The sequence below is a fragment of the Dioscorea cayenensis genome, chromosome 19, assembly GCF_009730915.1.
Source record: "Dioscorea cayenensis subsp. rotundata cultivar TDr96_F1 chromosome 19, TDr96_F1_v2_PseudoChromosome.rev07_lg8_w22 25.fasta, whole genome shotgun sequence".
Lineage (NCBI taxonomy): Eukaryota > Viridiplantae > Streptophyta > Magnoliopsida > Dioscoreales > Dioscoreaceae > Dioscorea > Dioscorea cayenensis.
Window position 1 is genome coordinate 15,308,294 of NC_052489.1, and position 13,998 is coordinate 15,322,291.

Genomic DNA, 13,998 nt, shown 5'->3' on the forward strand with positions numbered 1-13,998 from the left:
ATGTAGTACATCTTAATCTATCTTCCTTGCACTCTTGATTGCAATTGAACCTATAGGGGACATGCACACCACATCAATGCTCATGCAGATAGTGGCACTTCCCACATCGAGTTTTTTAATATACAAACATCAATGACAATTAACATAAGAAGATAATCCAAATAAACAAAAGGGAGACCACAAGGAAACTCAATAATTAAAGCAACCAAAGTCAATACAACAAAAGTCAAGGATCATAAACCAGGCACCAAATGACGATTAGCCCCTAATAATTTTACAAACTTCCTTTTTGCTTCCCAAAAAACTCTAACGGTGCCCTGATGAAGTCCTGACGATATTTCTCTACTCTACTCAGTGTCCTAGCACCTCAGATTTTTCATACAATCCATGGGAAATGATGCTCCACCACCACCCTAGGTCCCATCTCCTGAAAACCTCACCAAAGGTCCCCTTGAAAATCTAGTTTTGGGGCATTAAAAGGCATTCCCAAGGCAAGCATGGTCGTGCTCTTGATCGTACTCTTTTCGGAAGTCTTGGGACAAGTTTTCAGCACAAAAACCTCAGAAGTCCATAATTTACATGACAGAAGCAAGGTCCTGCTCCCACTAGTGCTTCCCCAATTACGATCGTGCTAGGAGCATCGAAGTCATGATCTTCTTGCTACAGTACTCATGTTGCAGTACCTTTGCTATAGTATCCATTATGGAGTGCCGGTGCTTAGCCCTTCATTATTTTCTAATAAAGTGCACTAGAAGAAGCACATGCATGCTTCGGCCTAGCATGACCATGCTAGGAGCACTGAAACTGTGCTCTTCTTGTGCTGAAACGCCTATAAATTACAGGGGTAGAAGCATGGGCATGCTTCGGCCCGTGCTTCCCCATTAATTCGTATTTCAACTCTATTTTACACAGGATTTGTTCCAAAACTTATTCTTTCATCCTAAGACCTAGTTACCTAGACAATTAAATACAAATAGTCAAAGTAGTATTCATTTACTTCAAAATATATGCTAAAAGTCAAGCTAATTATGCAATAGGGTATATAAAATATTTATATAAAACGCACTCATCAATTGAAAATTTAAGGTATTCTTTAGATAAGTTTGTAGCACTATTCTTGATTACTTTCTATAACCAGTTTTTGAATCCATGACAGTCTTCTAATGCATGCCCTATTAAACAATGAAAAGAACAATAGTTGTTGTGATTCTTTAAGCATGGAGCGACATCACCTTTGCCTTTTGGAGGTAATAACCCCTCCTCAATCATCGTCTTAAAACAACTTGTGGATTTAATTTCTTCTTAGAATGAAGCTTTGTGATAAGTGCTTGAGTGAAGATATTTCTTATTGTGTTTTACATGCATTGAGCATCTCTTTTATCATGTTTGTTACCTCATAAATTGTATTTGGTGTTTCTTTATGTAAATAGAGCTGTGAAGGCCTTGAGAGAAGAAAACGGAGCAAAGATAGGTATTGTAGGCATATTTTGGGAGTGTTTGTACAATATAAGGATCCGGACACAAGTGGAGCTCATATACATGGGGGTGTGTGCTAACTTCCAAAGAGGATTCAAGTCAAATTGTGAGTTGGAAGGGCACAAAGGCCGCCACATTTCCATGTCTTTTCTTGTGTGAAGAATTTAAGAACCTTCCTAATGTTGATTAGATAACGAGAAGCCTCAAAGACTACCATGCGGATGTGTTCCCGTCGATGTGGCCTCAAGAGAAGAGTGTTGGAGCCTTGTTTTTTAAGAGCACTACAGTAAATAACTGCAGTAAAGTACTGTTTACCCGACCGGGTCAAAATTCCAACCGAGCGGGTGGATAAATTTGCAGCCCACCTGGGCGGGTGGAAGTTAACCCACGCGGTTCGAGACAAGTGACAGGCACCAGCTGGTTATTATAAATAGCTGTTTTGACCTATTCTTTGGGGACTTTTCATAGTGCTTGAGAGGAAAAGCGGCTAGGGATTGGTGAGTAGGTCCTTAGCAAATTTTGGAGGCATTCTTCAGAAACTTCGATAGATTCTTTCTTCGTCATAGCATTAAGGGAGCCATTGGCGACCTAGCTTTAGAGAGGAATCCTTCAAGACGTTGAGTGACTCATCAAGGCCATCATCACGAATTCAAGGGGGTTTTATTCCATGGTTCTCATTGATTTTCATTGCATTATTTGCTTTGTAATTTGCCCCATGAAGGGCTAAACCCTAGTAGGTATTTGGGCATGTGAACCCTAGGATCTTATTCTTGTATTGATTTACTTTGTGTTTTCTATTAAATCCTAGTTTAATTGAGTTTTAATCTTGTTTTATTATTATTTTCTTTCCCTGTTGATCTTATGGTTGATTGGTATGCATGATTTGTTTGACTTAGTGAGAGAGAGGTCTGCATTAAGGTTAAAACTTCAAGATTAAAGAGGGTTGAGAGGGTGAGTTATGAGATAGTGGAGTGCCCCCTTTCCCTTCCTATTAGTACATTCAATCTTCGTATTCCCTAGGCTTTATGCAACCATATTTGGTGTAAGGCGTGATATTTAGTGATTTCTTTGGTTAGGGATCTTTCACCTAGAAGTAGGGTTAGGTCTATCCTTAGTAATTGGATGTACTCTTAGGAATCCCTAGAGTGCTATTCGATCATATGTTGTGTGAGGTGTTGAGATTGAGCGATTTCTCCACTAGGACCACGTGGTGGACTAGTATCGGTGGCTTTGAAGTAGGGACCAATTATTCTTGGATTTCCTCGACTTGATTGACTCACTTTAGAAACACATGGTAAATCTTATGCTTAATGATAGATCCTAGGGGGAGCATTGCCCGAGTACCTTATTTTCATTTATTGAGATTGACCTCATTTCTACTCCTCCTTGCTTGCTTGTCACATTCATATTCTTGTGATTGAGTTCATTTCACCATATTATTGATTCTAAGTAGATAACTTAGAAGTGGTTACAAGTAATACTTCCATTCCCTTTGGGTTCAACAACCCGAATCATTCGGTACTTTATTACTTTAACACTCGTGCACTTGTGGTACATGCATGCAAGAGGTGTGTCACTTTGGCCTTCTCCATTTCTTAAAGTTTGAGCTTCACTTCTTTGTTTCATGATGTCATCTTGATCTTCTCCATGCTGAGATTATGACTCACCCTTGCTCGAGAAATCATATACAAATTTAATAACCCCAAATTCATTCCAAGGAATATCATCTTTAAGAACATGAGGCTTCCTATATGTAAGGGTGTATGTCACCATTTGGATAAAAGACGGAATCTCCTAGATTAATGACTTGATCTAGAAGATTGTGTTGCCATTTATTGCAATCTCATATTATCCATTAAAATCCTTTCTTCTAAAGCTTGTCTTTTTCGTTGCTTTTTTACTTATATAAGGCCTCTCATGTCGATCATACATTTGCTCAAATAAAAAATCATTATCATCTATGTAATTGAGCTCTAACTCATCTTCATCATTATTTTCTTTAACTTCTTATTCATAAATAGTAATAGATCTGTAAGATTTAATCATTGACTTTTCAGCTTCAGACTCATCCATCTTTGCCAGTAGCTCTTTAACCTCATCGGGGAAGTAATCCCCTAATGTAATAAGAGTTCTCTCTTTTGGTAGGTAATCTTCCAAGGACTTAATATATTCTTCTATAATTGACTTTTTATAATGGAACTTGATAAGTGCTTGTGCGATATGTGCAGCATATACTGTAGCAGCACTGTTCACAGCCAGCCGAGAAATCAGAGAAACAGAGAATCCACACGGGCGTGTGGAAATCATCCACAGCCGTGTGGAAATTCCGCACGGGCGTGTGACATCATACACTACCGTGTAGTCACCCGATTCCAGCCATATTTAAAGCTGATTTCAGCCCCGATTTCAGTATTCTTTTCTCCATCTTTTCCCCAACTTGAGAGAGGGCTTCGGCTAGGGTTTGAGGGGTATTGGCTAGGGTTTTGGAGAGGTTCTACAGCTCTGACATCGCGCGTCATTTGGAAGAAGGTTATTGGGAGAGTTTTCATCGGCATCGATCCGGCGAGGTGTATCCTAGGCCGGACAAAGGATCCCTTGCGACGAGTAGAGTACTCTCCACAAGACCATCGACACGACCAACGAGGGGGTTTCTTTATGGATTCATTGCTTTTACATTCGATTTCTTTGATTGTACTTAGCTCCATGGAGAGCTAAACCCCTAGTGGGTACTTGGGTGTTTGTGAACCCTACGATGTATTCGTTTCATTGAACTTCTTTATTATGCTTTCAATATATTGATGCTAATTGTGAGTTCCAACATTGAATGCTTGATTGTATGAATATTTCCCCTAGAGTGACACTAGGGTTGAGAGTTCTTGTTGGTAACCTTGTGAGTGAGTGACACAACATGAGAGTTAGACAAAGCTAGGTTGGAGAGGGTTGAGAGGGTGAGTCCAGAGGTACAGGAGCATCCCCTTTCCCCTCCGACGTGATAGATTCTACCTCCGTTCTTTGAGTTCTTTACGGTCATAATATAGTGAATGGTCTAAGGGATGAACGTCCGCTGGGGCATAGTTGGGCATGCATGGAGTGAAGCGTTGAGGGGATCTTAGTATCTAGGGCTTAATTGTGGCTAGGGACCTTCCGCCTGGACCAAAGGGTTAGGTCTATAATTAGGAAGCGATTTATCACTTCGAATCCCTAGAGCTCATTGCAACTTTGTTCGAGTGCGAGGTTGAGAGGTTATTTAATCTCTCCTCCGGGACATGAATAGAGTTAGGCATAGTTGATCTTAGATTTGGGACTATGTATGTAAGGATTTCCACGACTCACCATTGCATTGATTAGGAAGCATAATAGAGAGTTCTTGCACTTGAAACGATTTTCCTAGGTGAAGCATCATCCGAGTACCCCATCTTTATTGATTACCTTGCCTCCTCCTTACTTTTGCTCTCTTACTTATTGCTTTTAATTGTTGAGATTTGAATCATTATCACACTTATCATTGTTGATACTCCACATAGCTAAGAATCAAATTAAGTGTCCTTACTCCTTACTCCCTGTGGATTCGATCCCGCTCACCCGGGATTATTATTTTGATAAACCCCTGCACTTGTGGGATATAAGCAAGGGGACCTTGTCAGAACTCAGCTAGCTTCACCTGCTTCTGTTTCTTTTCTTGTTTTTTAGTCTTCTTAATCTTCTTAATCTTCTTAGTAAGTAGGTTGAAGCATGGTGATTGAAGAAACAAATCTCCGGATGGCTTGCGGCCTGACTCACAGTTAGGAAATGGCCCGTGTGGATCCTCCGAAAACTTTCGGAATTTCCAGTAAGTTGCTACAACGACTACTACTGTATCAATACTATAAAGGGGACTTTAGGGCATCTTGAAAGAAGGAGGAAGGTTTTGTTCTTGGAGCTCATCAACACCACCTTCGATCTAAGGTAGAAGAATCCTTTAGAGGGTATTTCCAAGGTGGGAATTAACGAGGAGAGCATGATCTAGCGAGATCCACTCTTAGGGCACCCTTGTAGGAAGTTAACGACGATGAAGAAGCTTCCCACAGGGTTTCTCAAGTGTTATTCAGCTTTTCATTCTTGAGGGAGTTTATGTCATTTTCTTTAGTTGTTTTCATGGACTCTAGTGTGTATGTTATTAGCATGAACAACTAAACCCCAAGGTCACCAGATATAGGTGAACCTTGGGGTGAACTTGTGTAGATTGTATGTTATGACTTGTTTTATTGCATTTGGTTTGTTTGTGATCCATGCCTCATGCACTTTAATGCTTTGATATGCATGAGAACTCTGTGCATCATTTTCTAGGTTATACTAGGTTGCATGGCCATCACCCTGATCATCGGGTATTAAACACACCGAGAGTGGAAGAGATCCATGTACAAATACACCATGATCATCGGGTATTTTGTACCCCTTCAATTCTAGTGTTGTTCCTAAATTATGTTTCGGCTCTAGATTGAGAAATCCCTTACCCTAATTGTAATCATAAGAGGATTTGGTTTGAAGAAATTATGTATCAATACTCATACCAGATTAGAGTCAATTATATTGACCATCGGGTTGACCTAACTTAGAATTTTCTCGGTTCAAATTACCAATTGCATGATAGTTGTACCATCCTTTGCACTTTAGTAGCCCCAAGGTGATCCTCATGCGTTACCATTACCTCTCCTTGATTATCTCCCACATTTGCCATCACTGTAGACACTCTAGCAGAGTTTTATTTGTTAATTAGTAATTTCACTACACCACTCGAAGTTGTAGGTTGAACAACATGCAATGAGAAAGTAAGAGTAGCTTCTCGGGCCCTAGGGAATATGATCTCCTTGTGCTTGCACAAGAGGTATTACTTGATGACTTGTGTACTTGCGGGATCACAACAAAGTTTATGGCGCCGTTGCCGGGGACCCACGAGGAATACTGAGAAAACTAGAGCTTGTTGATTTGACCATTATTTGTTTATTTGTGTATCTTTTTTTATTTATTGTTTGTGTACATATATCTATATTTTCTTACTTCTTTCCTTACTATGTTTTAAATTTCTAAGTGTTGACTTTTGGCTTTAAATATTGTGCAAGGTACCTATCTTATGACACATGCAAGTCAAGCAAACTTAGTAGAGCCTAACAACAAGATTGAGAGTACATTGCATCTAAGATGAAGAAAAGGGGCCAATAGTTCAGAAACAGGAGATTCAGGTTGAATCTAGTGGACCTTCAGTTATGGCCAAGCCTAGAAAAACTGTATCCAATTATGAGAGGCCAAAGTTCACAGGTGAAGAGTTTAGTGTACAAGCATCGACAATACCAGCAAATAATTTTGAGATCAAAGTGAGCAAAATCGAGATGGTACAAATTTTTGTGTAGTTTGATTGTTTGGGCGATGAGGATCCACATGATCACCTACCCCATTTCCGTCACATATGCTCAACCTTTAAGATCAATTCAGTCTCTGATAATGCAATTAGACTAAGATTATTCCTATTTAGTATAAAAAGGGCAGCGTATTGATGGCTCACTTCCTTGGCTCATGGGTTGATTACCACATGGAAGGAAATGGTGGAAAATTTCCTTGCTAGATACTTTCCAACAAGCAAGGTGGCCAAATTGAGACAAGAAATCTCTACATTTAGGCAAGGAGACTCGGAGACTCTTTTTGAAGCCTATGAAAGGTTCAAGGACATTTTGAGGAAATGCTCCCACCACAATTTTTCTTCTTGGATGAGGGTACAGATGTTGTGTAATGGGTTGAATTATTAGACTCGTCAGCTCCTTGATGCCACAGTAGGTGGTTCTTTAAGCAAAAAGTACCCCGAAGATGCCGAAAAACTCATTGAAGATATGGCAAATAATGAGTGACATTGGAGCACACGACAGAAGGCACCAAGGGTGGCGGGTATTTAAGAAGTAAATGATAACACCGCTCATGATATAAAGGTTGATGCATTGGTAAAAAGACTTGAGCAGTTCGTGATGGGTTCAAGCTCGAATTACGGAGCAGTTTTGTCATGTGAGACATGTGGTGCATGGCACACAATAATGCAATGCCCCATTCTTGTTATTTCTCCAACGCCGGTTGAGATAGAGGACTATGTCAGTGGAGGACCAAGAGGACCAGGAAATCCTTATGGCAACACTTATAACCCAGAGTGGAGGAATAACCCAAATCTTTCTTGGAATGAAGACCAACCACAACAAATGTCTCCACCACCTCAAGGAAATCAGTGCCAAGCTCCTCCACAACAAGAGAGAAAGTACACCACTGAAGACATTCTAGCCAAATTCATGATCAACCCAGAAACAAAGTTTCTAAGTGTAAACACTGGGCTTGATGAGATTGGCTCAGTGTTGAGAAATGTCCAAGATTCCATTCAATCCCTTGAAGCCCAAGTTAGACAGCTTACCAAGGCAACTTCTAAACATCCCCCGGGTAGCTTACTAAGCAACGCTGGAAACAACCTCCAGGAACACTTGAAAGCTGTTACACTAAATAACAGGAAGCAATTGGAGGCAAGGGCTAAGGAGAGCCCAAGTGCTTCGAATGAAAGGATAGCCATTCAAGAAAACCCTAGCCTAACTGAAAATGCGATGAAAAGAGTGGGATAAAGCAAGATGGAACTTATCCCCAACCTCTAGCATCAAGGGTCCCTGAATACAAGCCTTCAGTGCCATACCCGACAAGGCTTAAGCAAGAAAAAGAAGATGCTCAATTTGAGAAGTTCCTTAACATCTTCAAGAAACTTCATATAACATCTTCAAGAAACTTCATATAAACACTCCCCTTGTTGAAGCTCTTTCATAAATGCCGAAGTATGCAAAATTTATGGAAAATCTCCTCACCAACAAGAGGAAACTAGAAGACATGGAAACTGTGACTTTTTCCATGGAATTTCTATGAAGTTATTCAAGAGAAATTGCCAAAGAAACTGACTGATCCCAATAGATTTATCATCCCTTGTGTGATCAGGGAATGAATACAAGCGAATACTCTGCCAGACTCAGGGGCTAGTATAAATGTGATACCCTGCAATTTGTTCCTAAAGCTAACATTAGAGGACCTGAGGCCCACAAGGATGACCCAATAGCTAGCTGATCATTCAGTCAGAAAACCCCGAGGAGTGGTTGAGGATGTGCTCGTAAAAGTTGATAAACTCATTATTCCAGTAGACTTCATGATCTAACACACCCCTTCAGTGTGTGTACCACAAGTGCACAGATTGTCGAAGTAATAAAGTACCCCGGTGAGTCGGTAGTTGTATTCACAGGGAATAGTGCTCGAAAAGACAAGTATTGCTATTTAACTAAAGTGAAAATGATTGATGATTTGTATGAACAATATAAATGCAAATGAAAATAAAGAAAAGAAAAGAAAGCGCAATAGGGATTAGAAGGGACAATCGATAAGAAATAGGGTACCTTGGCATTGCTCATCCTAGGACAATTGTTTTAAGTGCAAGACTACTAATTATGCCTCCTAATTGAGGTTTAATGAGTCCTAGAAATCGAAAGGCACATGGTCCCAAACCTAAGGTCTACTATGACTAAATCTTACACTATACCCCGGCGGAGAGGTATGCTCTTGATGCCTCACACAGTGTAGGATTGCAAGAAGCTCTAGGGACTCCAAGTGATAAACCCTATTCCCTAATATAGATCAAAGAAGCGGCGTGGTTGCAAAGTGTAGCCTCAACTGATTGAAATCTTGTATCTGATGATTGCACAAACCTAGTCAAGGCCTTCTCTAAATCAGTCATTTGGGTTTCCAAGCGTGAAACTCGCTTCTCCATGTTTGGGGCTTGTTGTTGTTGGAAACTCATTGGTGCCATAGCTTTTTGTGGTCCTTGGTTGCTCCACGAGAAATTGGGATGATTCTTCCAACCCGGATTGTAGGTGTTGCTATATGGATTCCCTTGGTTCATCATTGCATTACCCACAAAATTGACTTTCTCCACTGAAGATGCATCAAGAATAAAGATCGGGCAACCGGAGGGAGCATGTCCTCCACCACACCCGGTGCAAGTAGTCACGGCCACCGCTCTATTAAAAGTTAGAAGGTCTAACTTCTTTCTCAACAATTCGACTTGAGCCGCCAATGAAGTTACTGCATCTATTTCATGGAGCCCGGCCACCTTTTTTCTTTCCGCGCATTCCACTGATAACTGTTCATGGCCATGTCTTCTACTAACTGTCAGGCTTCTTTTGGGGTTTTACTCCCCATTGTACCTCCTATGGTAGCATCTAGTAATTGCCTTGTACTCAGATTCAACCCATTATAGAAAGTCTGAATAATCATCCATTCGGGAAATCTGTGTTATGGGCACCTCCACAAAAGATCCTTCAAGTGCTCCCATGTCTCAAACAATGACTCTAACTCCATATACACAAACAATGATATCTCATTGCGAAGCTTAGACAACTTCCCCGACGGAAAGTATCTAGCAAGAAAAGCTTCGACCATCTTATTCCAAGTCATGATGGAGGCCTTGGGCAAAGAATGTAGCCACTGCTTGGCTCTTCCCTTGAGAGAGAATGGGAAAACCCTCAATCTAATTGTATCATCCGATACACCGTTAATCTTTAGCATATCACAAACTTCCAAGAGCAGCGCTGATTGCCGAAACATTTGGATGAATGATGGCTTCAGCTTGAAGTTCGGAGCTGTAATCGGGGGTCGCACAATACTTGATTATGTGCCCAAAACTGAGAGTCTAACATAAATAGAAAGAGTCCTCTATTGCTCATTCTGTTCTACCATATTATCTGACCCTTCGACTTCTATTTCAGTATGATTAGACAGTTCTTGCACAGGTTCTTTTCCACTTCTTCTAAGTGTACGTTCAAGTTCAGGATCTCCTTCAATCAATATCGAAGGGTCCCGTTAGGTCATAACCTGGAGCTTCACCCAAAAAAAGAAAACAAATCAGAACGATGATAGAGAAAGAAGATGTGAAATAGAATGAATGAATGAATAGCTAAGAAAACAAAGTGCAAAGTATTTCTTAATGCCTACTCCTCGGCAACGGTGGCAAAAACTTGACAACACCTTTGCGTATGTCCCGCAAGTGCACGGGTTTGTCGAAGTAATAAATCCCAGATGAGTGGGTATCGTATCCACAGATAGTAGGGAAGAAAAATACATAAATTTTTTCTTAACTAAGCGAAAAGTGAATAATAGTTGTGTGACAGGATGTAAGGTAAACAAAAGTAACAGAGACAAGAGAGAAGGCCCAAGTAAAAGGGAGGTAAGGAAATCAATATAAATGGGGTATCTGGATATTGTTCCACCTAGGACAATCATTTCAAGTGCAAAAACCCTCTAATATGCTTTCTAACTAATGCATTAATGAGTCATAGAGATCCTTCAATACATGATCCCAAATCTAAGGTCAACCATGCCAAACTCTATACATGTCCCGGAGGAGAAATTGAACAATCTCTCAACCTCGTACTCATATAGAATCGCAATGAGTTCTAGGGATTCCAAGTGATAAATCCTCTTCCTAGATGTAGATCTAACCTTTTAGTCCAGGTGAAAGGTCCCTAGTCACAATTAAGACCTCTCTTGTTGCCTCTGCAACTAAGCCCCTGTGGAAGGTCATCCCTTAGCCCATTCACTCTACTATGAAAGCAAAGAACTTGAGGAAATGGAGGTAGGATGAATCACACAGAAGGGGAAAGGGGATGCTCCACTACTTCTCGACTCACCCTCTCAACCCTCTCTAATCTAGCTTTGTCTAACTCTCGTGGTGTGTCACTCACTCACAAGGGTTACCAAGGTGAACTCTCAACCCTAGTATCACTCTAACGGACCATTCAATCAATCAAGCATTCAAGATTGGAAGTCAAATAAAACATCAATTAATGAAAGCATAATAACAAGGTTTAATGAAACAAATAAATCCTAGGGTTGACAAATCCAAGTACCCACTAGGGGGTATAGCTCTCCATGGACATAGTTAAAATCAATGAAATCGAATGTAAAAACAAGCAATCTATAGAAAACCCCTCGGTAGTCATGGCGATGTCCTTATGGAGAAGCCTCTACTCATCCAAAGGTCCCTTTGTCCGGCCTAGAATACACCTCGCTGGATCGGTACTGATGAAAGCTCTCCCACTAACCTTCTTCCAAATGGAGCGTGATGTCAGAGCCGTAGAATCTCTCCCAATCCCTAGCCAATACCTCTCCAAACCCTAGCCGCCACCCTCTCTCATGTTGGGGAAAAGATGGTGACAACACCCCTTGCGTATATCCCGCAAGTTCACGGGTTTGTCGAAGTAATAAAATCGCAGGTGATAGGGTATCCTATCCACAGGGTGTAGGGAGAAAAAATACTTAAATTGTTTCTTAACTAAGTGAAATATAAATAGTGATTTGTGTGACAAGATGTAATTTAAACAAAAGTAAAAGAGACAGGAGAGAGTGCACAAGTAAAGGAGAGGTAAGGCAATCGATATAAATGGGGTACTCGGATATTGATCCACCTAGGACAATCGTTTCAAGTGCAAAAACCCTCTATTATGCTTCATTTCTAATGCATTAATTTGTCGTGGAGATCCTTTAATACATGGTCCCAAATCTAAGGTCAACCATGCCTAACCCTATACATGCCCTAGAGGAGAAATTGAACAATCTATCAACCTCGTACTCGTATAGAATTGCAATGAGTTCTAGGGATTCCAAGTGATAAATCCTCTTCCTATATGTAGACCTAACCCTTTGGTCCAGGAAGAAGGTCCTAGCCACAATTAAGCCCTAGATGCTAAAATCACTTCAACGCTTCACTCCATTGCACTCGCAACTAGGCCACAGCGGAAGGTCATCCCTTAGCCCAATCATTCTACTTTGACCGCAAAGAACTCTAGGAATTGGAGGTAGAATAAATCACACCGGAGGGGAAAGGGGACGCTCCGCCACCTCTGGACTCACCCTCTCAACCCTCTCCAATCTAGCTTTATTTAACTCTCATGGTGTGTCACTAACTCACAACGGTTACTGACACGTCCGAATATGCGTGTGTGTACCACAAGTGAACGGGTGTCGAAGTAATAAATACCCGGTGAGTCGGGTAGTCGAATCCACAGGGAACAGGGCTACTAGTACTAACTACTTCTCTGCTATCTAGCCTAATGATAATGGGATAGTGTGGTGATCTAATGTGCAAAGAGATGAACACCGGAGACGAATATGCAAGGGTAAAATGGAAGGAGAATCTCAATCAGTAAAAGTGGGGTATTCGGGCAATGCTCCCCCTAGGATTCAGGTATTAGGTACCGAATAAGCAAAGTGTTTCTATGATGAGTAAGTTAAGTCGTGGAAATCCAAACATAATCGGGTCTATCTCTAGATCACCGATACTAGTCCCCTACGAGGTCCCGATGGAGAAATCGCTCAATCTCAACACCTCACACCACATATGACCGCAAAACACTCTAGGGATTCCAAGAGGTGTATCCAATTCCTAAAGATTGATCCAACCCTAATTCCCGGCGAAGGATCCTAACCCCCTACAAGGTCCCGGCGGAGAAATCGAGCAATCTCACGCCTCCCACCAAATATGGTTGCATAGAGCTTAGGGAATGGAGATAGAATACACCAATCGAGAGGGAAAGGGGACACTTCACTATCTCATGACTCACCCTCTCAACCCTCTTCAATCTTGAGGTTCTAACCCTAATGGAGATCTCTCTCCCACCAAGGCAACAAATCATGCAAACCAAATAACCATAAGATCAATAAGGCAAGCAAGCATTAAACAATCAAGAATGAAACTTAATCAAACTCGGATTAAATAGAAACACAAAGCAAATCCACAAAAGATGAGAATCCTAGGATTCACAAGCCCAAATACCCTCTAGTGTTTTAGCCCTCCATGGAGCAACATACAAAACACACCATCAATGAATGAAAGTACATTAAAACCATAGAAATAAACCCCCTTATATATGAACTGATGGCCTTGATGGAGAGCTTCGACGTCTTGAAGGACCCACTCCGAAGCTAGGTTCACCGGTGGCTTCCTTGATGCTATGACGGAGGAGGAATCGATCAAAGTTGGTGACGAAGCGCCTCCAAAGCCGCAAAGACCTCCTCTCCAAACCCTAGCCGTCTCACCCCTCAAGAGCCGCACAAAAGATGAGAAAGAATAGGGCAAAATGGCTATTTATAGGCCTTAGACCGCGTCTGTCACGCGCCCCCACGCGCCCATGTGGATTTTCCACGCGCCTGCGTGGGCTGCAAGAATTTCCACGCGGGCGCGTGGAATTTCCACGCGGCCGCGTGAACAGTAATTTCACCAAAACACGGTCCAAACACTCTTCTCTTGAGGCCACATGTCCGGGCACACGTCCATGTGGTAGGCTATAAAACTTTTCTTCATCGACGTATCTTTGAGAGGTCTTGCAATCTTCACAAAGAGAAGGAACATGAAGATGTGACTGCCTTTGTGCCCTTCCAACTAGTGAATTGACTTGAATCTTCCTGGAAGTTGGCACACATCTCCAC

General features: G+C 41.4%; 1 non-coding gene across 1 annotated transcript; it reads right to left on the reverse strand.

The window, feature by feature from the left end:
* Positions 1-7,100: 7,100 nt before the first annotated feature.
* On the reverse strand, positions 7,101-7,207 carry LOC120250904. The gene has a single exon (XR_005533235.1). It is a non-coding gene; the product is annotated as a small nucleolar RNA R71 (small nucleolar RNA).
* Positions 7,208-13,998: the final 6,791 nt, after the last annotated feature.